Here is a 24,405-nt window from a genome sequence, read left to right as displayed (position 1 = left end):
CAAAGGAATTCTTTTTAGAAGGACTTGTTCCACGGAATCTTAGCGGAGATTAGGTGGCGATGCCGGTAATTGGGAAGCGAAACAGGTGCTGGGCAGACTTTTAAGGTCTGTGCCCTGATCGTGACTGAATAAGATAGGGATGGGCTGGAGTGTAAATTTTATGGGGTTTTGACTTAGCTTCAGAACTTAGTAGTGCACTGGTTCCCCTTACATGCCAGGACACCAACCGGGCACCCTAGGGGGCACTGCAGTGCACTTCACAAAATGATCCCAGGTGCATATCTCCCTTATCTTGGGTGCTGAGCCCACTAAAAACCCACACCCCACAACTGTACACCACTACCATAGTCCTTAGGAATGAAGGGGGGCACCTACATATGGGTACATTGGGTTTCGGGTGGGTTTTGGAGGGCTCCATTTACCACCACAAGTGTAACAGGTAGGGGGGGGCGATGGGTCTGGGTCCGCCTGCCTGAAAATCACTGCAGTACTCACTAAAACCTGCCCCAGGGACCTGCATAGTGCTATCATGGAGCTGGGTATGGCACTTGAGGCTGGCATAGAGGGGGGGGAGGGGGGTTGGTGACCACTGGGGGGGGGGGGGGGGTAAGGGGAGGTGATCCCCGATTCCCTCCGGTGGTCATCTGGTCAGTTTGGGCACCTTTTCAAGGCTTGGTCGTAAACAAAAAGGGACCAAGTAAAGCTGGCCAAATGCTTGTCAGGGACGGCCTTCTTTTTTCCATTATCGGGCAAAGGCAGCCATCTGTAAACCATGCCCCCATCCCGCCTTCGGTACTGTGCCGACACGCCCCCTTGAACTTTGGTGAGCTCCACAACGGAAACCAGTTGAGGCCGGCCAAAATCGGCTTTCCATTATGCCGATCTGGCCAGCCCTGAGAAATGGCCGGCTATCTCCCGATTTGTGTCGAAAGTTGGCCGGCCTTCTCTTTAGAAAATAAACAGGATTGTCTCTTTTATAAAGGGTATTCAGGCGTTTAACATTCATAGTAACAATCTTAACTTTTTAGGAGTCCATTAGCTTTAAAGTTTGTTAACCACTTATTACTTTTTTTATGGATCAAAATTTCATTCAAATCACAGGAAAATGCTGTACCTAATTGTCCAAACCCCCCAAAATACCACTTTCCCCATCCCACAAACCTCAAAACCCCCCATTGACTAGCGAAATGGAGAGGAAGAGAGGAAGGGCCTGGTAACCCAGGGACAATCAGTGGGGGGGACTCAAGGAATTTACATGGAAATAACTTTAACACAAATAGGAGGAAATATTTTTATACTCAATGAATAGGTGGGCTCTGGAACTGTTCGCCAGAGGACGTAGTGACAATGGTTAGTGTATTTGGGTTTAAAAAAGGTTTGGACAAGTTCCTGGAGGAAAAGTCCATAGTCTGCTATTGAGACAGACATGGAGAAGCAACTGCTTGGTCGCATGGAATGTTGCCAGAATTTGGGTTTCTATCAGGTACTTGTGACCTGGTTTAGTCAGTGTTGGAAACAGGATACTGGGCTAGATGGACCACTGGTCTGACCCAGTATGGCTACTCTTATGGTCTTAATGTTGTTGTTTTGCTCCTGCTGATCCAATTCCTTAACGTTTTTTTCTGTTCCTTACAAATTCTGTTCCTTCTTTCCCTTTTCGTACCAATTGATTTTTCACCCATTCATTCTACTCCTTGCAATGCTTGTCCAAGTTTAATAATGAAACTGGATTATGTAAGTTTTCTTTCATATTTCAACACCTTCTATGCACTGGGATCTGTTGATGCCATTTGGTAAGCCTGGAGACCTATAACAGTAGCTCGATAAATATAATCTATTTCTATGAAACCCATTCCTCCTTTATCTCTAGGAATGTACAGTCTAGGTATACAATTATAGATAACCAGGTAGGAATGGAGGAGTTCTTAATTGTACATCTATTTTTCAAGGTCTTTAAAAGGCCAGTGCATAATTCCAAAGCTATACGAGAGTGCAGGAAGTGCCAGCTGATTCATAACCAGTAACTTATTCCATAATGTTAATGCACTCTTCATTATCAGTTTTAGTCTCCTATACTATTCTTTACTGATTTTTTCTTCTCTGCGATTCCTGTTTTATACTCGTTCCTTCCTCTATTTCTAAAAATTTATACACATCTTCATGTTCAAGTTTCTTTATTTCACAGTCATCAGTTAGAGAGATATTTTCAGCTTTGCTCAACTTTTGTTCACATTTTTCTCTAAGGTGGATTCTTTCATGCTTCCTTAGATGTGATTTGATGCAGAAAAATTTATCACACTCAGAACATTTATATGTTTTTTCTCCAGTGTGGATTCTTTCATGAATTCTGAAATGAGATCTTTGAGTGAAGCTTTTATCGCACTCAGAACATTTGTATGGTTTTTCTCCAGTATGGATTCTTTCATGAATTATAAGGTCACATTTCCGATTGAAGCTTTTACCACATTCAGAACATTTATATGGTTTTTCTCCAGTGTGGATTCTTTCATGAATTCTGAGACTACTTTTATGAATGAAGCATTTATCACATTCAGAACATTTGTATGATTTTTCTCCAGTATGGATTCTTTCATGAATTATAAGGTCACATTTCTGATTGAAGCTATTACCACATTCAGAACATTTATATGGTTTATCTCCAGTGTGGATTCTTTCATGAATTCTGCGATTAGTGTTTTGATTGAAGCTTTTACCACATTCAGAACATTTATATGGCTTTTCTCCAGTATGGATTCTTTCATGAATTCTGAGCTGATCTTTTCGATTGAAGCTTTTACCACATTCAGAACATTTATATGGTTTTTCTCCAGTGTGGATTATTTCATGATTTCTGAAATGAGATTTTCGATTGAAGCTTTTACCACATTCAGAACATTTATATGGTTTTTCTCCAGTGTGGATTCTTTCATGAATACTGAGACTACTTTTATGAATGAAGCATTTATCACATTCAGAACATTTGTATGGTTTTTCTCCAGTATGGATTCTTTCATGAATTATAAGGTCACATTTCCGATTGACGCTTTTACCACATTCAGAACATTTATATGGCTTTTCTCCAGTGTGGATTATTTCATGACTTTTGAAATTAGATTTTTGAGTGAAGCTTTTATCACACTCAGAACATTTATATGGTTTTTCCCCAGTGTGGATTCTTTCATGAATTCTGAGCTTATCTTTTTGAATGAAGCTTTTACCACATACACAGCATTTATATGGTTTTTCTCCAGTGTGGATTCTTTCATGAATTCTGAGATTACCTTTTTGATTGAAGCTTTTACCACATTCAGAACATGTATATTGTTTTTCTCTAGTGTGGATTCTTTCGTGAACTCTGAGGTAATTTTTTTGAGTGAACCTTTTATCACATAGTAAACATTGAAATAGCTTTGCTCCCTTGAGGTGCATTTGATGTACTTGTTTCTTGCTAAAGCTCATTAATTCTTGTCCTCCCAAGTTATATACCTGACTGAATTTTTTATCATGTACAGAAGATGGTTCTCTTTCTTTGGGAAATTTTTGATGAAGTTGTGATTTATATGCATACAATTTGTCACACTCCGTATACTGGAACGGCTTATCTCGTCTTTGAAATTTATTTTGTCTTGTCAGGTTTGTCTTCCCAGTGAACATTTCCTCACATGTAGAGCTCTGACAAAGACTCTCTCTGCTGATTCTCTGATTTTGTCTGAGATTTGGGCAGTTGGTGGCATTTCTCTCTTCTTCAGTACATACATTCGATTTCTCTCCTTTTAGGGTCTTTTTTTTCACTCTAGGTGGTCTTAAGCTGCTACTATCTCCCACACTATCAGCTGAAGGATCTGGGCTGTCTCTCAAAGGGTCTTTGTGTTTCCATTCCTCCGTTTGCTGCCCATCACACATGCTCATTCTCTTATTGCCAAATCTATCATCTGCTGGAAAAAATAAAAGTATGTACATAAATTATACAGCTATTGAGCAAAACACAGAGGCAAATATTCCCACAGGAGTCTTTAAAGATATTTGTTTGTAGACCGGTGATAAGACATCCTGATCTCATCTGCTAGTTCTCATCCTCCCCTCTAGTCTCTGCAGTCATTTCTTTCACTTTGATTACATTCACTAACCAATAAATCTGTGAAAATTTTGAAATACTTCACAGCACATAGCGAGGATTTTATTATAAAGGAATTGTTGGCTCACTGCTTCTGGTATCCGTATCCTCCTCTCCTCTCTCCAGCTGGTCACATACAGGAGCCTCTTCCATTTTCAGGATCTCTATTGTGGGCTCAGCAGTGTAACTTTGGCTTCCTGTAAGAAGAATGGAAAAATAAGCTTTCCTAAAAAACCTGAAGTTAAGACATAAATACATGGCTAAAGGAGATGATGGGAATTTTATGATCCTGGAAGGAGTTAAGGATCCAGAGAAGTTTTGAAAATGAACCATGTCCTGCAATATTAAGGTAATGAAAATTGAGCAGAATATGCCCTCTTTAACCTAGAACTATCAATGTGGGTCTTTCTCTCTTCCTTCTCCAAATCTTCCTGATTCCCAACATGGATACTAGTGGTCACCCTCTCTTTCCTCCCCTACGGCTTCTTTTCGAGGCCTATCTACCTCCATCCTTTTTCCTTAACTCCCCCCCCCCCCCCCATTTTCTATCCCATCCTGCCTAAATCTATTCCACAAATGCCATATTGAGTCATTCTGCCTCATTCCCACCTTCTACTGCTATCAGTGTGGTGCTTCCTAAATCCTTTCTTTATGGAGTCACCAATTTGGCCATCTTTCCTCATTCTTCCTGTTGATCCCAGTCATCTTTCCTCCAGCCTCTTACAGTAAGACCATCCTGCCTGTCTCTTTCATACTGGCAGCACTGTGCAGCTCAGAGAACAAAACACACAAGCTGCTGAGTAGGTGGGAGCATGGGCGTAGTTTGGGGGGGAGCAGTGCCCCCCCAAACGGCTTGCATGGCGGCATCTCTCTTTCTACTTCCTGCAGGCTCTGGTGTCACGCCTTCTCCTCTTTGCCCTTCTCCTGCTGCAGTCTTTCCATCTTCCAGGCTGCCGGCAGCAATGTAAGCATGGTGTCTGCCTTTGTGTGGCCTGGAAGCCTTCTCTCTACAGCGAGCGACCTGCCTACGCAGAAACAGGAATTCGCAATAGAGAGAAGGATTCCAAGCCGCACAAAGGCAGGCTGTGTCCTTACATTTCTAACACTGCTGGCAGCCCGGAAGATGGAAAGGCTGAAGCGGGAGCACAGCGGAGAAGTGGAGGAGTGACACTGGAGCTTGCAGGTGAAAGAGAGTTGGTGACAGGACCTGGCGTCGTCGGAAGGGGGGGGGGCGGGGGGAGGAAGATCGAGCGACACCAGACTTGTAGGGAAAGAGGGAGGGGGAAGGGCTGGTGACACCAGACCTTGTGAAAGGAGGGTGAGAAGGAGAGTGACAGCGACCATGTGGGGGGCGTGAGGGGGGAGAGGAAGGAATATGGGAGGGGAAAGGGAGCAAAAGCAAAACAGGGCATTGTAGGGAGGGAGGGAAAGCAACACCGAACATTGTGGGGGGCGCGAGGAGGGGAAGGAAGGAAGGGAAAGCAACGCCAGACTTTGTGGAAGGGGAGAGGGAGGGAAAGCAACACCGAACCTTGGAGGGAGGGCGAGTGACACTGGACCTTGCAAGGGGTGGAGAGGAAGGAAGGGCATGGGGTATAGGGTAGGAGATACACGAATAGCCTTGGAAGCAATGGAATGAAAGAGAGTAAGGGATGACATTGGGGCTGAAAGGGTGATGAGATCCAGTGGTGTAGATGAGAGCTAAGAGGATGGGAATGGGGGCTAAGGAAGTGGATGGAAGATGGGGAAAGATAAGGGTTTAGGAGACTGGATAAGTGAGAGACAGAGGGAGCAATGATAAAAACTAGTAGGTAGATGAGAAGATCAACAGAGACTAAGGTAGCAATGATAAAAACTAGTAGGTAGATGAGAAGATCAACAGAGACTAAGGTAGCAATGATAAAAACTAGTAGGTAGATGAGAAGATCAACAGAGACTAAGGTGAGAGAAAGGAGGTTAAACACAAATAAGGAGGGGGGACATGAAATGAAAGGTCACTGCCAGACAGATGTAGAGAAGGAAAGGAAGGACAAAGAGAGAGAGAAGAAATGAAAATGCCAACAAGGAAAATAATTTAAAGAAGACTGATATGTGGAAAGTGTAAAAGAGACTGGGACCAGCCCAATTAGAAAAATAAAGTGCTCGGACAACAAAGGTAGAAAAGAAATATTTTTATTTAATACTTAAGGACTGAGATGTGCCTGCTTTGTGAAATGTACGTCTTTCCTAATTTTGTAGACTGCAGGAGACAATACATTTCTGTTTCTCTTTTACCAGTGTTCACACTGCTTACAGAGTCTGCCTCTCTTGAGGGAGATCTCTTTCAGTTTTTCTGTGGTTCCCTGTTTTGTATAGTGGTAAAAACCACTGAGGTGGAGGAACAGATGACCAGTATGAATAGTCTAGAAGGGAAAAGAGGGAGAGTAGTGGAAGGGTCTTTTAACATAGGACATTAGCACACAGGTAATTGTTCAAGAGGCTTTATGGGCAATTATCTGCATGATAATGTCCTATGTTGGAAGATCCTTCCACTACTTTCCCTCTTTTCCCTATTTTGTATCATGTGAGGGTCTGTCCATGTTCTGCATGTGCAACTTAGGTGAAGGATTCTGCTAGCATGCAGGGCCGCTGAGAGGGGAGGACAGGGGGGGGGGGGGGGTCAAAATTCCCAGGGCCCAGGCCTCCAAGGGGGGCCTGCGACAACTTGGTGGGGGGGCAGTGGGGGCAGGGCCCAGGGGCGGCCTTCTCCCGGGCCCGGCCCCGTCTCTCGGCGGGCCTGCTAGCATGTAGTGTCTGTACAGGAATATGTAACAGTCTGGATTGTTCCAGTTTCCCAGTAGCAGGTATATTGGTGTTTGGTGGGGGGGGTATTTTTTCTATCTATGTGGCATAGTATGGAGAGTTGCTGATAACAGAACGGCAGAAAAAGACCTGCACGGTCCATCTAGTCTGCCCAACAAGATAACTCATATGTGCTACTTTTTGTGTATACCTTACCTTGATTTGTATCCGTCTTTTTCAGGGCACAGACCGTATAAGTCTGCCCAGCACTAGCCCCGCCTCCCAACCACCAGCCCCTTGATTTGATTCTGTCTTTTTCAGGGTACAGACCGTATAAGTCTGCCTAGCACTAGCCCCGCCTCCCAACCACCAGCCCCTTGATTTGTATCTGTCTTTTTCAGGGCACAGACCGTATAAGTCTGCCCAGCACTAACCCCGCCTCCCAACCACCAGCCCCGCCTCTGCCATTGCTGATAAGGAAGGAGAAAGAGCTGGGATTTGGAGAAAGTGAACAGAGATGGTGCTGTGTCAGGTCTAGGGAAACTGCATTCTCCCCGTGCTAATTTGTGTGAATATGAGGGGCATACAGAAATTTCCCTTGGTGCTGGCTCAATTTAGTTTAAAAAAAACCCCAAAAAACTTCATTGCTTTGATATACTGGCGTCAAATTCAGTGTTTTAGTTTGGAGTGTGTGTTTTTTGAAGAACCGTAATGAATATGTATATATGCAAATTAATATGCTAATAAGCCAAGCCACACCCTTTCATCCTTCCCCCTCCCTCTCCAAATGAAATGACCAAACTACACCCAAGGGTGGGATGAAGGTTAAGTATCTTGGAGCAGCCCTGAAAGAGGCCAGAAATAGTGAGACATACAAGAAAGATTACAAATACTGATAAAGGATGAAACAAGAGTAGATGTTGAAAGAAAACATAGGGAAGAACCAGACAGATTTGGGAAAATGGTGAGGGAGAATAAGAGAAAGAGAAGGTAGAAAGGCAAATCAGATAATGGAAGGAGAAAAGTAGAAATAAGAAAAACAGAACAAACACATCATTCACTGTGAAGAAGGGGATAAGGGAACAGATAGGGGGGGTACCGGCGGAGGAGAAGATAAGGCCCAGAAGAGGGGACAACCCAGATTCTTAGCTCAGGGAGTTCCACATGTCAGGAGAAGGCATAGATCATTTTCCCCTGAGGGCTGGAGGCAGGGTAAAAACTATGATCCCCAGCAGCCCTTGAGGCAGGGGCGTATCTGAGGTTCAACAGTGGGGGGGGCAGTGGCTAGAGTGAGGGGGCACATTATAGCCCCCCCCCGGCTGCCGCCAACGACCCCCCCCCCGCCGTCAACCCTCCCCCGCCGTCACCGTCACCTACCCCCGCCGAGGTCCGCTTCCTCCTGCCTGCCGGTGCCTTTTACTTCAGCTGGCGGGGGACCCAACTCCCCCGCCAGCCCAGCCGAGGTCTTGTTTAAGTTTTCTTCCTTGTGCTGTGCTGTTAAAAGCTGCATCCCTTCCCTTCCAGTTTCGGATGGAGTCTGACGTCGCAGCACGTTGTCCGAAACTGGAAGGGAAGGGATGCAGCTTTTAACAGCACAGCACGAGTAAGAACATTTAAACAAGACCTCGGCTGGGCTGGCGGGGGTTGGGCTATCATGGAGCAGCCAGGAAGCGACAGGGTCAAGTGGGAGGAAGCCAGGAGATAGAGCTGGCCAGAGAAGGGTAGGACCCCTGGAGGCTCTCTCCCCCTCTGAACTGCTGAAAGGGATTTTTAAACTGCTTGTTTTTGAACTGCCTGTTTGGAATTGCTTGTTTACTCTGAACTGCTTGTTTTTTTTGGAATGGTTTTTGTTTTAGGAATTGCATCATTGTGACTGCTGAGATTCATGCCCTGTTTGTGTTCAACTGCATTTTTGAAGCTGTTGAGATTCCTGAACTGTTTTGCTTTTGTAACTGCATTATTAAAACTACTGGGGGTTTTTTTGAACTGTTTGTTTTTGGAATTACATTCTTGAAACTGCTGGAGTTATTTTCCTGACTGTATATTTTGGGAGCTGTGCTGAAATAGTGCTGCTGACGTACTCCAGGTCGGAGGGCACATCTGGGGATTACAGGGCGTTGTATCGCAGTGGATTATCATATATAAAACTTGGGCCGGAGGCCAGAGTTTTCCTCAAAGGAGTGGAGGGATCCTTCACACCACACGACAAAGGTTTGAAGCAGGGACCATGATTAAAACACCTCATTCTCACTGTGCCTGGTCCAGAGGAGCTGTCTTTCTTGTACGACATGTTTGGATCAGCTTGTTTCTAGCTTTAATTCAAGCTACATCACCTGTTTGATGCAGTTTCTCACATATACCTGTCGTGGTCAGATTTCCTCTTTCCTCTGATCCCTGAGGCTCAGAACAGAATCCTTCTTGCCCAAATCGGAATAAAATGTCAGGCTTGACATTGTGGGAGCCTATTATAGGAAAAGGATAGTAACATATGTTAAAAAAAAAAAAAAGTTACCACAGGACCTATAAGTGCTTAGAATTATGATGTTTTCATACGCACAAAAAAAAAGGAGGTACTGCTGTATTAATCATCATCAGAAATGTATTCTAAGAATACCCTGATCATTTTAATACTGAGGTGGGCAACTCCTTTCCTCAAGAGTTACAAACAGCTCTGTTGTGGATACTGCTACTCCAGAAACGTAATGGAAATCTCTGCTATCAAGAGCTTTTTTTTTATATACTGAATGTTCTCCATCTAGTTGCTGTACATCAGAAATCAGATTCTGTCTGACATCAACTAGAAATCTGCTAAATCATTTTGATTCTATGAGAAGAATGAGAGAGATCTTCAGCCTGTACTAAAAACAAACCCCCAATATTCAAAAGGGTTCCTGCCCAGTGATACACTTAGAAAGAGTAATCCAAACTATAACTACATGATGCCACCTTAGGAGTCATGACACAAGAAAAGGATCTAGGTGTCATCATTGATACATTGAAACCCTCTGTTTAGTGTGCAGAGGTGGTCAAGAAAACAAATAGAAGGGTAACTAAAATGATAAAAGGAGATGAAATGAATTCCCTAGGAAGAAAGGATAAAAAAAAGTTAGGGCTCTTCAGGATAGAGAAGAGATGACCGAGGGGAGATGACAGAGGTCTACAAAATATGAGTGGAGTAGAACAGGTAGATGTGAATTGCTGGTTTACACTTTCCAAATTGATAGGCCCATAAGACCTGATTTTGTTAGGGAGTCTGGCTTCCCTTTCTGGTGTCATTTTCAGGGGTGAGGGAGGGGGGCATTAACCACTGGGAGATTTATGAGGGGTAATGCCTTAATCTCTTCAGTGGTCAGCTGCTCAGAGCACTTTTTTATACCCTATCATGATTCAAATAGGTCTAAATAGAAACGTCCTTTTTAAACACGGAAGTGTCTTCTCATTCGGTAATTGCTGTTGGAAGTTCTAAGTTTGGGCCCTCCCTAGTCCTGCCCAAACCCAGCCCACAATATGCCCCCTTGCTTATTGGACGCAGTGCAATATAGGATATTCAAATTCTGCCATTACAAAATCACAATGTGGATGTTTTGGGGAGATGCACTTTTTAGGGGCAATTTGAGATGTCCATTTGCTTTGAAAATGAGTGCTATAGTAGTTAATTTTTGCAAAATTCTAGCTTCTCTGGTCCACTTATCATAGGAGAAATTTCCCATCCTTCTCATAAGTTTTGATGCTGAAAATATATTTGACAGAATTAACTGGTAGTATATGTTTTTAGTGATGCTACATTTTGGGCTATGAGGGAGCTTTCTAAGCACATTATAATTCTTATATTCAAATCCCTGGGAGTGGTATTAATTAATGGGGTGACTACAGAGGGCTTTAATCTTCAGCAGGGAACATAACAAATTTGCCCACTCTTCTGTTCTTTGTTTTAATGTTAGCATCCCAATTGCATAGAATTAGGGAGCTTAGGGAACCAGTAGGCTGAAGATGGGTTACATAGAACTCAAGCTTGCTGCATTCACAGATGGCCTGTTTGTACACATCACAAATCCAGAGGGCTCACTCATGGGACGTTTCAAATCTATGGTTGTTTATCTGCCTTTAAACTGAATCCTGATAAGTTGCAATCCCTACTGACCTATCTGGCCATTAAGAGAGCTGGCTGGATGGATAAAATGCTATTTTGGCCTAAACGTATATAAACCAGAATTTAGACATTTATATTGCATAAACATCTAAGTCCCTGTAGTGGGATATATTGCCCATACCTATTTTTATGTATTAAGGCCTGCATTGCCAAACTGAGGCCTATGAACCATACTGACTGTATATGCCTTCCTATGTTTGGCCTGTTCCTAAGGGCTAGGCTTAAGGCCTGTACTTTGCTCAGTTTGGCTCTCACATGTAATATACAGTACTGCTTTCTCAGGAGCTGAGAACAGACACTTCAGGGATACACATTTTGCTGACTTTGCTGGAGCTGAGACTAGGCTTTTCATATAAACTGGATATAATGATGTAACCTTGGTGAACAACAGACTGAGGACACAGTGAAGCTTACCAGTATGTTGCATTTGTGGAGAGAGAGAGAGGACACAAGGGTATTATTGTTCTGACTGTGCACGCAGAACAGATAACAGACTAGCCAATGGCTACTGACTTTGCACGTGAACTCCCATCAGGAGAGACTGATAGAATACAGGAACAATCCATATATGGTATAAGACTACCTAATGGTTCTAGTTTATGGGAAATCATATGATTTATGAGAAATGTAATTTGCAACAGTATATATGTGATGTCCGGGAGCTGTTAGCTGAGCAGTCCCTTGTCTTTCAGGATGCGCATTACTGACTGACAACCTGCTCCAGGGAAGAGAACTATTGTTTGTATTTTTGGCTCTGTGAGTTGCTAATAAAGGTAATTTACTGGCTGCGCCTAATGGAGTCTAAGTTCTCTTTCTTATTTTTCCAGCTGTTGGGGCTGTAGTGCTTTCTCTCCCTTTGGGGGCTAAGGGACAGAAATACACATGACTAGGCCAAGAACCATCTTTTTAGGACAATACTGTCATAGTTGTTGCAAAACTTCCAGCAGCACTGGAAACTGACATTCCAAGGGACATCTTTGTTTTCTCTCTCTCTCTGGTGTGAAGCTGCAGGAATGTGATTTGGGACAGGAGAGGTTGGTAAGAATGAAGGAAATAACCTTTTATGTATAATGAAGAAAACAGGAACAGGAAATACCCTTTTATGTACAATAAGTAAGATTAAGAAGAATCGCATGTTTTAGAAGAAATGAAACTTATCACAGTATATAAGTGCAGAATGAGAAAGCCAAACTGAGCAGCCTTGTAGCTCAGCCTAAGTGTTTTGCTTCCTGCATAACAAACTGTTCCAGAGGGAACAATCATTTTTGTTCTCACTTAGAGAAATACCAATAAAGACTTTGCTTGGTTGCGCCTAATCTAAGTCCGATTGTCTCTCTTATACCAGCCAAGCAGGATGAAGTGTTTTCCCCTCCTAAGGGGCAAAGGACAAGAATACAAGGCCTAAGTTGCCGCCAAGACACCCACCTCTGTCATGTGCCTCCTCCATCTCCACAGGCAGCCTACTTCAGCCAAACTTAGGAAACAGACAGTAGCAGAAAGAGAGGGGGATGACAGCCTCTTATCCCACCAGTACTGATTTCCTTAAATGGTCCTGGCTGACCTTACTAAAGATGTGCAGTGGGAATTTTATACTTACTTGTTAAAGAAGGGTGAGTCTGTTCAGACATCGCTGATTCAGGATGATCCAAGAAGGGGAGATCATCCTCTTGTTTAACATTCAGTGAGAACACAGACGTTACAATCGGAAGGCCTGTTATTAGAAAATATGTCAAAAAGGTTTTACCAAGGATCAGATAATTTTAAATTAAGAAATGGATTTTAAGCCTCCAAATATTGGATGTGAAAGACCCATCTCATGAGAACTGAAAATGCAGAGCTCTTTAAATCCAAAACATTTACTTACTCTTTGTGGGGTCATTTGGGTTTTTGTTGCCTTCACACTCAAAATGTTGAGTGAAATATTTCTCATCTTCTTTTTTAACCTTGAATATGACATCAGGATTAACAATTGAATAACCTGTTAATAAATAGGAAAATGACATTTAAATTATAATCTTCTCTGGCATCTGGTTACACATTGCACAGTATAGTCGACTACAGCACAGATGACATGTCATGTCCTTACATAGAAGTTCTCAGCAAGAAGTCTGAGAGGTAAATTCTTTCTCTGCTCTTCCCTGCCAAATTATTTTGGGGCTCCTTTTCGAAAGAGAAAAATGTCCAAAAAGTGTCAAAGCACCATTTGGACGTTTTCCTTCTCAAAATGTCCAAATCGGTATTTTCGAAACCTGTTTTCCAAAGGCCTATCTATGCAATTCATCTGCAATATGTCCAGACATTTCGAAGGCAGACTTAGGGCGGGTTCAGGGTGTGCCTAACACTTGGACGTTTTACAGCCATAATGGAACACAAAAAAAACGTCCAGGGAGAAAATCTAAACGTTTAGCTCTGGACCTGTTTTTAGAACAAATTAAACACAATAAGGTGCCCTAAATGACCAGATGATCACTAAAGGGAATCAGGGATGATCGCCTTACTCCTCGAGTAGTCATTTGACTCCCTCCCATTCCCCCAAAATGTGAATTAAAATATTACATACCAGCCTCAGATGTTATAGCCAGTTCTATTAGAGCAGCATGCAAATCCCTGGAGTAGTCTAGTGGTCAGTGCAGTGCAACGTAGATAGGTGGTCCCAAGGCCCACACCTCCCCCTGCCTGTTACACTTGTGGTTGAAACTGTGAGCCCCTCCAAACTCACCAAAACCCTACTGTACCCACATATAGGTGCCACCTTCATCCATAAGGGCTATCGTGGTGCTCTACAGTTGGAGGAAATGGGTTTTGGAGGGCTCAGCAGACAAGATAAGTGAGTCACAGTGAAATGTATACCTGGGAGCATTTATATGAAGTCCACTGCAGTGCCCCCACTGCTCTCCTAGGAAGTCTGGGGGACCAGGCTACTAAAAATGCTGGCCTCTCCTACATCCCAATGGCTTGATTTTTTTATGCTTTTCACTTGGACAGTATTTTACAAAAATGGCCTAAAAAGATAAACACATACAGCACAAAACCTTGCTATAAAAAGTATTTTCAGAAAACAAACGACGTTTTGATTTTTTGAAAATGCCTATATTTGCTATTTCGGTTTTGGACATTTTGAACAAAATGTCCAGAGTCGGACGTAGACATCATATCGAAAATGCCCCTCCATGTATAGAAAAGGGAGACAGAGTCCGACTGCCCTTGTACAAAGCCTTTAGTTTAAGGTGACCATCCAGCTTATTTTCGAAAGTGATCGCCGGCCATTTTCCGACACAAATTGGGAGATGGCCGGCGATTTCGGAAAAGCGGCGAAATCGGTATAATCGAAAGCTGCTTTTTTGACAGCATCGCCGCTTTCCCGTCGTCTCGCCGGCGAAAGTTGAAAGGGGCGTGTCGCCGGCTAAGCGAAGGCGGGACATGAGCGGGCATGGGCGTGGCTACAAGATGGGCGGCTTTTGCGGATAATGGAAAACAAAAAACCGGCGATAAGCAGTATTTCGCCGGGTTTACTTGGTCCTTTTATTTTCACGACCCAGCCTCAAAAAGGTGCCCCAACTGACCAGATGACCACCGGAGGGAATGGGGGATGACCTCCCCATACTCCCTCAGTGGTCACCAACCCCCTCCCACACTAAAAAAATAAAATTAAAAACCTTTTTTGCCAGCCTGTATGCCAGCCTCAAATGCTGTACCCACCTCCATGACAGCAGAATGTGTTCTATCCTCCGACAGCCTTTCCCTGGTTGTGAGTGTGACACCTTTTCTGTTAGGTGTACTGCAGTCACATCAGCAATGCATTGTGGTGGGTGTAGGGTACTGAGCTGTACTCCCATGCTGCTGTTCCCCCTGCTAACTGGGTCATAGTGTGCCCTGTTTTACTTCTGTTAGTCCATGAGGTAGTGGCCATTTTTGTAAGCCAGTTTTAGATCCCTTTCATGTGTTAGCCACTTTAGAGAACATTACTTCTTACCTTGAATGTGGCTGAAAGAGGGCATTGTACAGCATTCTGCCAGCTCTGATCTACTGCTAATCTCAGTACCAGGGAGACTCGTTGCCAGTAGGGCACAACCTCTGATCTGCAGTTAACTGTGAGTAAACGTGCTTATTCAAATAAAGGACTTTTTCAAAGAGATTAGTCTTCAGGTGTCAACTGGTGTGCCAAGCTTATACAGCAGCAACAAGTCCTGTCCCTGGAGCACTTTTAGTGGGTACTGCAGTGCACTTAAGGCAGGCGGACCCAGACCCATCCCCCCCCCCCCCCCACCTGTAACACTTGTGCTGGTAATGGGAGCCCTCCAAAACCCACTGTACCCACATGTCTAGGGTGCCCAGTTGGTGTCCTGGCATGTCAGGGGGACCAGTGCGTTACAAATACTGGCTCCTCCCATGACCAAATGGCTTGGATTTCGCTGGGTTGGAGATGGCTGGCATTTTTTTCCATTATCGCTGAAAAACAAAACCGGCCATGTCAAACCCAGCGAAATCCAAGCCATTTGGCCGGGCTAAACTGTAGTCTCGAAAAAAAAAAATGGCCGGCCATCTTTTTCGATAATACGGCTCCGCCGCCACAATAGATCGCCGGCGAACTATTTGGCTGGCGACGTTCAATTATGCCCCTCAGTGGTATCTAGTACCGGTAATTTTTCCAACAATGATTTCATAATCTGCCTGTGTGGTAGATGATAGAAAAGACATATTTACCGCGTGACATGAGGATGTCATGAATCTCCTTGATGACCTTCTTGTAAAGCTCCTTCTGCCATTCTCCCAGAATGTTCCACTCCACGTCCAAGAAATAAGCAGCAACATCCTTGAATATGACTGATGCCTGGAACCCCAAACAGGACACCATCAGTCAATTTTTCATGATCATGTTTGAGTAATAGATCTCCATCAGTGAGGTGAGATCTCCTGTAGATTATAGTAATAGAGGAAGAGAGTTCTGTTCTCCAGATATCTACTGTTTTAGATAGGTTTCCTGGTCCCTAGTGATACAGCAGAAATCTCACGTTAGCTAATTCAGCTGTTGGAAGGAGGAGTGTAGGGGTATTTACCTGAGATCTCACCTTTGCTGGTCTTGGCCAATACAAGCCTGAACCATTCTTATAACAATATGGATTCTACAGGCTGTGACCTGAATACTTGTGTAACTATCAGAAACAAGCTTGGTTACAGAAAGGAATTACTGCTGAGCCTTGCAAGATTATTACATCCAAGGACATATTCGTTATTGCAAACTGGCCCCCGTTATCTCCCTGGGAAGCTTGGAGGAGAAAAACACCTATGGCTCTAAAAGAATGGAATCAGACAAGGAGTTTGCATGCCATTGATAACCGCTTCATGGCTATAACAAAGGATTCTTCATGACTATGAATCTGGCTGGACATTATGTCCTCGTATGTGATTGGTCCACAGGTATCATCTGACGCTTGGATACCAAAGGTTTGGACCGAAGAGAAAGTAAGTGTTGGAAGGAGAACAAGAAGAAGAGAACTCCAGAGAGAGAAACACCGGAGAACTTGCAGGTGGATAGAAAGCTCTAAAGCGAGCAAGAGACTGATTTTCCAAACACCAGTGAACTGCGTGCCTTGTAACCAACTGACAAGGCCTGCTCAGCTTCAACATCAGGCCTTATCTAAGACTTTACTATTTGCATCCAGATTTCAACTCTGGGACCTGATTCCTGGACTGAGACTTCAGCTCGAGTCAGAGGAAAAATCCGCTTCTCTACCATTGGGAGTCTGTGTCAGACAGCAAGGTGAGACAGCAGGATTTATTACCTATAGTCACGGGGCTAGCTAGTCCTCAGTTGTCTGAGACAGATAGGTTTACGTCAGGACTTCTGGTCTGTGTATTCAGCTGATCACTGTATTTTGCATAAGACGTGTAATAAGTTCTTATAAGGATTATTAGGATAATCAGATGGTAATCTATTTTGGTGATAATCTAATTGTATAGCCAGTTATTTTTGTATTTTGCTTGGCACTTTGCTTCAGAACTATTTATATATATTTTTATTTACCATCTGTGGCATGGTTCATTTCTCCACAGCTAGCTTGTCATTAGGGCTATAAGAGGTACACCTCCCTAGATACGAGTCCAGAGGATTGCTGTCTGGTAATGTTCTGTGATATATAAGTACCTCTATAGCATGCCTTCAGGAGCAATAGTAATCAGCACATGTGGACCAAAAAAGAAGTGACAGGTGAATAGTTCTTTATGTCAAAAATAAATCAAACACCACAAAAAGAGGGAACCATGCAATACAATAATTATAGAAAAAACAAAAATCCACAATATAAATGCCAACAAAATATTAATGGAAAGAAAAAAGGAAAACAAACCTTTCACAAAATATGAGAACCCAAACAAAAGTGAATGTCACCAAGTAAAAGTTCCAATTAGACCAATAGAGAATGGTTCAATAAAAAGGTTTAATTCTTTAAATGTAGCAAGCGTGACAGTCCATATATGCAGCATATAGATGATACCGGACATGAGCTATGTTTTGGCATGAAGGCCTTTTTCAGTGGTCCTCAAATAAAAAGTATAGCATAGCATAAGACAAAAGATAAAAAGTAATAAACATAAAAAAAAAATAATAATATAATAAGCATCACCTAACAATTAATCTAAACCAGCTAAAAGTACATAAAAATACAAAAACAGAGATGTCTACGAATAGGATTAAAAATACACAAAGGAAGTAAAACTGAATATGTGCAGGAGGGTAAAGAAAGTTTTAAAAAATAGGTGACAAAACGCTACTGCAAAGAAACAGTGTACACGTGAATAGCCTATCCAGGGGATTAGTAATTAGTATTTTTATTATTTATGGATGTTAGGTAATATGTATATAGTTGGAATGATGGGACATGCTGTGAACAAATAATGATATTCTTTAGTAGTTAAATAGCCCATTTTATTAGCATATTCTACTATTTCTTTTATCTCTTTCTGTAAACTTTCTGTTGGATCACTGTCAAGTTGTAAACAGAAGGATGTATCTCCCAGTTGCCTCATAATTTCGTTTATATAGGCTTCATGGTCCATTACCATGCTCCAGTTGATTCAGAATGCAGCAGCAAGACTCATAGAAGGTTGCAAGCGACGTGATCACAACACACCATTTTTGCAAAAACTTCATTGGCTACCAGTACAATACAGGGCTAAATTTAAAACTCTGTATGTTGTGACAAAGCTAGCACTCGGGGCCCCAAAGAAAAGCAGCTAATCCCCGAACTACGGTTCCCAGAAGCCCTTGCAAGCAGAAGAGAGGAGGGTAGCCCCAAAAGGGTAGAATGGATTTCCAACCCCAGCAGGGGGAGCAGTGGCTCAGTGCTAGGGGAGCCAGTTACTCCCTTCCCCACTAGAGGAAGAAGGGGAGGTGAAGCTCAGTACCTTAGCTGCATCGCCAGTATATAATTCCCTCCAACTGTGAGAGGAGGGAGAGATTTCCAGGTGGCTCCCAGCAACCAAGAGGGAGAGGAAACTGATTGAGAGAGAACCTGCCATGAAGTAGGTGGAGGACGGAAAGGGCCTGCCACTGGAGCTTCTCTGGGGGTGGGGGGGAAGAGTAAGCGGCCATGGAGTGTGAGAATGTAGATGTAACCCTGACCAGCACCTGAAAGCAGTGTGAGAGGACACAGGGGTATGGTGCTGTGAGGTAGGAGGAAAGCTGCCAGCCCTGTTTGGTACAGGGTCATCATGGGTGCTGTGAAGAGGACAGGGGCATTAAGTACTTGTTTTCTTTGAAGAGACTGTTTGTGAAAGGGTTGAATTATTGGGATGTATAGAACAGCAGGCTGAACTTTGACTGAGCCCTTCTGAGGGAGAGGGGAAGGTAGTGCAAAGGAAGTGGGCCTGAACTGTCAAGGAACTGAATGTTGGCTGGAGTTTGGAACCCAGCCTGAACCCTGTTTGTGAACTGCATTTCAATTTTGAGAGTGGAACTGAATTGAGAATAAAGCACTTTGGTCTTAAGTCCGTATGGCAGTCTGGTTCTTTGCTGGAAACCTGTGAGCCTAACAGGGCTGCTGGCCCCAACCCAGAGTGGAGGAAGCGGACCCCTTTACAATGTCTGATCTTCAAGGCCCTGAAAGGAAATGGCCCCGAGTATCTGAAGAATAGGATGATCCTCCACACACCGCCAAAGACACTAAGGTCAAGGACTTTAATTAAATACACCCTCTCCAAAAGACATTACACGATGTGATACCCGCAAGCGAGCCTTCTCCGGAGTAGCCCCCACACTCTGGAATGCATTGCCTGAAAGGCTGCGCTTAACACAAGACTATCTCTACTTCAGGAAGCAGGTGAAAGCTTGGCTCTTCAACCAAGCCTTTAATGGAAGAAGTAACTAACTTGTTAGTCTCACTCACACACAAAAGGATTGACTCGAGCTGCACATACTGCAGCGGGACATGTTTATCCACTCCTAGCCTAACTGAGATAATATTTAACCATCTCTATGACCTCATGTGCAACTTTCTTCAAATCAGTCACCTTACTTTCAAATTCTTCCTACTTTCTTACTCATGTAACAACTTTGTCTTACCCTTCACTACCAATTATAATGTTCTATTATGTATTGTGTTGTCATATTTTGTATTGTTACTTGAATATTTTTACTGCTGTTATTGCCTATTGCTCATGTTTGATCTATTCTTATTGTACACCGCCTTGAGTGAATTCCTTCAAAAAGGCGGTAAATAAATCCTAATAAATAAATTACTACAATACCCCTGCCCTTGTCGGCTGGTTTGATGACGATATCAGTATTCGAAGACAGAGTATGTAAGGCCATATTTTCCTCTCTGGTAAAGTTATGAAAAGGATATCTCTTCTTAATGTTTCAAGTTTAGTGATGTCTCTAAGGACTACTTTGTGGAAAGCTTGAATCACCGGGTCGATGTTACCGAGGGTATCCACCTGAAATTCCTCGTCATAATTGAAAAACCTTGATATGAATTAGTTGTTGTGGAGAAAAAATTGTTGAAGTGTTAATTTCCTCTGAAATTTAAATAAACTGATTCTAGTCTGGAATGGGTCATATTTAGAAGTAGGTGCGAACGAAAGACCTCTTTGCAACACTTGCTTTTCTACTTGTGTTTGGGTGCTTTTCTTCGATTTTCTTTGTGGAAGGTCTATGGATCCTTTTACTTTTCTTCTCTTCATGGATATGGGAAGGGCCAGTCCTAGTGGGCAGGCTGTATTGAGAGAAACCTGATCTTTGGTTGCCCACACCACACCTCTGCCAGGACCTGTGAGGAAAGGGGCTATCCTGTGCTGGCCTGATAACCTACAACCAGTGGGAATCACTGTTATCCAAGCAGCAACTGAGAAGTGAGCTCTGGGAGAGGAAGACAGATAGACCCTCCTACCCCCACCCCCAGGATCGGAACAGAGCAAATACAAAAGCATGGATTATTGAAACAAAGCCAACATTGATTTAGTCAAGGGAAATCTTGCTTCACCTATCTACTACATTTCTTTGAAGGGGTGAATAGACATGTGGATAAAGGTGAGCTGGTCGATATTGTGTATCTGGATTTTTTGAAAAAGGCATTTGACAAAGCACCTCATGAAAGACTCCTGAAGAAATTGGAAAGTCATGGGATAGAAGGCAATGTCCTATTGTGGATTAAAAACTTTTTTAAAAGATAGAAAACAGAGTAGGGTTAAATGGTCAGTGATCTCAATGGAGAAGTGTAGATACTGGGATTCCCCAGGCGTCTGTGTTGGGAATGCTGCTTTTTAACATATTTATAAATGATCTAGAGATGGGAATAACTAATGAGGTAATTCAATTTGTTGATGAGACAAAGTTATTCAAAGTTCTTAAATCAGAAGAGGATTGTGAAAAATTGCAAGAGGAACTTACGAGTGGGAGATTGGGCTATCCAAATGGTAGATGAGGTTTAATGTGAGCAAGTGCAAAGTGAGGCATGTGGGAAAGAGGAACACGAAGGTAAAATTATGTATCATACCTGATAATTTTCTTTCCATTAATCATAGCTGATCAATCCATAGACTGGTGGATTGTGTCCATCTACCAGCAGGTGGAGATAGAGAGCAAACCTTTTGCCTCCCTATATGTGGTCATGTGCTGCCGGAAACGCCTCAGTATGTCGATATCAAAGCTCCATCCGCAGGACTCAGCACAGAGAATTACACCCACAAAGGGACACTCTGCCCAGCTCACCACCGCTGAAACGGGGGAGGGGAATTAACCCAGCTCATCCCCACACAAGTGGGGGAGGGGAATCCGTCCAGCTCATCCCCGCGGAGCGGGGGAGGGACACCACCCCGACAATGCGGGGGGATCTGGCTTATCCTGCAACCGCAACCGCGGGAGGAGCTGACTGACCCTAACACCGCCGAAGCGGGAGGGGTACAAAGCTGCCCTACAGCCACACGAAGCGGGAGGGAGCGCCGGCAGAATTTAGGTCTCAATCCAGCCCCGTAAAACGGAGGGGAGAGGAATGCAGCAGCTCACTGTAACACAAAATCGTCTCAACTCTTGAAGAATCCAATTGAAAAAACTTGAACACGAAGTCCTCCTGAACAGGAACTGAAGACTAAACTTGAACCTGAAATGCAACCAGAATATAACCAGTACAGATATCTGGGAGGGGCTATGGATTGATCAGCTATGATTAATGGAAAGAAAATTATCAGGTATGATACATAATTTTACCTTCCATATCATCATGCTGATCAATCCATAGACTGGTGGGATGTACCGAAGCAGTACTCACCCAGGGCGGGACATTGAAATCCCTGACCGCAACACTGAAGCTCCAAACCGGGCCTCCGCCCGAGCAGCCACAGTCAAGCGGTAATGCCTGGAGAAGGTATGGGCCGATGCCCAAGTTGCCGCCTTGCAAATCTCTTCCAAGGAGACGGACCCGGCCTCTGCCATCGAGGCCGCCTGAGCTCTAGTGGAGTGAGCCTTCAGCTGGATAGGCGGCACCGTCCCCGCGGCCACATAAGCCGCTGCAATGGTTTCCTTGACCCATCTTGCCACTGTAGGCTTAGCAGCCTGCAGACCCTTACGAGGACCTGCAAACAGGACAAACAGATGATCCGACTTCCGGAAATCATTGGTCACTTCCAAGTATCTGATGATGATTCGTCTCACATCTAGATATTTCCTAGTAACCGTTTAACATTTTAAAAAATTCTTTATTAATAAATCAATATAATCTTCCTAAAATTAAATCCATTCCCTTAACCCATAGTTACACCAAACCAATCCATACACACTCACATTCACCAACACATTTAAAATTGCACACAATTCTCCAAAATACTATTACAATACAACATTAAATAACATATATCTGGCAATATTTTGCATCAATATGTGATCATAGTTCTTTTAGTCACTTGTCAATCCAGTGCTCTGAAGTCTCCCACCAGAGCAACCTTTCTTCAAATCACTTTCAATGAATCAAAATCATCAGTATGTGGAGTAATAATATTGATGCAAAATATCGCCAGATATATGTTATTTAATGTTGTATTATAATAGTATTTTGGAGAATTGTGTGCAATTTTAAATGTGTTGGTGAATGTGAGTGTGTATGGATTGGTTTGGTGTAACTATGGGTTAAGGGAATGGATTTAATTTTAGGAAGATTACATTGATCTATTAATAAAGAATTTTTTAAAATGTTAAACGGTTACTAGAGAGTAATTTGTAGTATAATACGTGCAACCAATTATAGAGTTTGGCCCTAGATTGAGTTTGTGATTCACATCTAGATATTTGAGAGCAGAGTACTCCTCTGGATAGTCCTCCCTACGAAAGGAGGGTAGGCAGAGCTGCTGATTCACATGGAAGCGAGAAACAATCTTGGGCAGGAAGGAAGGCACCGTGCGAATAGACACTCCTGCCTCAGTGAACTGCAGGAAGGGTTCCCGACATGATAGCGCCTGGAGCTCGGAAACTCGTCTGGCTGAAGTGATAGCCACCAAAAAGACTGCTTTCAACGTCAGGTCTTTCAGAGATGCCCTCGACAAGGGTTCAAAAGGCGGCTTCAGCAAGGCTCTTAGCACCAAATTGAGATTCCACACAGGCACCACCGAGCGCAGAGGAGGGCATAGGTGATTAACTCCCTTGAGAAAGTGCACCACATCTGGCTGCGAAGCCAGGGAAGCACCCTTCAGGCGACCCCTGAAGCAAGCCAGAGCCGCTACCTGGACTTTAAGGGAACTGAGCGACAGGCCTTTCTCCAGACCTTCTTGCAGGAACGCCAACACTGAAGAAATTGGAGCAGTGAAGGGAGAAAGTGAGCCTGCCTCACACCACGATGCAAAGGTACGCCAAACTCTGGCGTAAGCAGTAGAAGTAGAGAGCTTCCTCGCTCTCAGCATAGTGGCGATGACCTTGTCTGAGAAGCCCTTCTTCCTCAGACGCTGCCGCTCAATAGCCAGGCCGAAAGACCAAAGGGGGAGGGATCCTCCATCACCACGGGACCCTGATGCAACAGGCCCCGCTCCGCTGGCAGCCGCAGAGGGCCGTCCACTGAGAGCCTGATCAAGTCCGCATACCAGGGACGTCTGGGCCAGTCCGGACCCACCAGGATTATCCGGCCCGGATGCTTTGCCACCCGGCCTAGCACCCTGCCCAACATGGGCCAGGGCGGGAACACATAGAGAAGCTCCTGTGTCAGCTACTGTTGGAGAAGAGCATCTACTCCCAGAGATCGAGGGTCCCGTCCTCTGCTGAAAAAGCGCGGCACTTGGCAATTGGCCGATGACGCCATCAGATCTAGGCTCGGCTGGCCCCAGTGCTTCGTGATGTCCAAGAACGCCTGAGCAGATAGCTGCCACTCTTCGGGATCCAAGGTATGGCGACTGAGAAAGTCCGCCTTGACATTCATGACTCCGGCAATGTGGGCCGCCGACAGCTGTTCCAGGTTCGCTTCCGCCCACTGGCATAGATTCATGGCCTCCTTGGCTAGAGGGGCGCTCTTGGTACCTCCCTGGCGATTGACATAGGCCACAGCCGTGGCATTGTCCAACAGGACCCGTACTGGCTTCAACGCCAGTACCGGGAGAAACTCCAAAAGCGCCAACCGAATGGCTCTGAGTTCCAGGAGGTTGATAGACCACTTTGCCTCTGCAGGAGACCAGAGCCCCTGCGCTGTCCTTCCCAAGCAGTGGGCTCCCCAGCCTGTCAAAGAGGCATCTGTTGTGACGACAACCCACTCCGGGGTCAAAAGAGGCATTCCTGCGGACAACTTGTCTGTCCTCAGCCACCAGCTCAGCGCCTTGCGCACCGCTGGGTCCAAGGGAAGGCGCACAGCGTAATCCTCCGACACTGGAGTCCAGCGCTGCAGCAGAGAGA

The 24,405-nt window shown here is 44.1% G+C and overlaps 1 pseudogene; it reads right to left on the bottom strand.

Moving 5' to 3' along the window:
- Window positions 1-1,510: 1,510 nt before the first annotated feature.
- The window catches only part of LOC115463704, a 232,699-nt pseudogene continuing 209,804 nt past the window's right edge, over window positions 1,511-24,405 (bottom strand).

Source organism: Microcaecilia unicolor, chromosome 2 (assembly GCF_901765095.1).
Source record: "Microcaecilia unicolor chromosome 2, aMicUni1.1, whole genome shotgun sequence".
Classification (NCBI taxonomy): Eukaryota; Metazoa; Chordata; class Amphibia; order Gymnophiona; family Siphonopidae; genus Microcaecilia; species Microcaecilia unicolor.
This window is presented reverse-complemented; position numbering and strand designations above follow the sequence as displayed.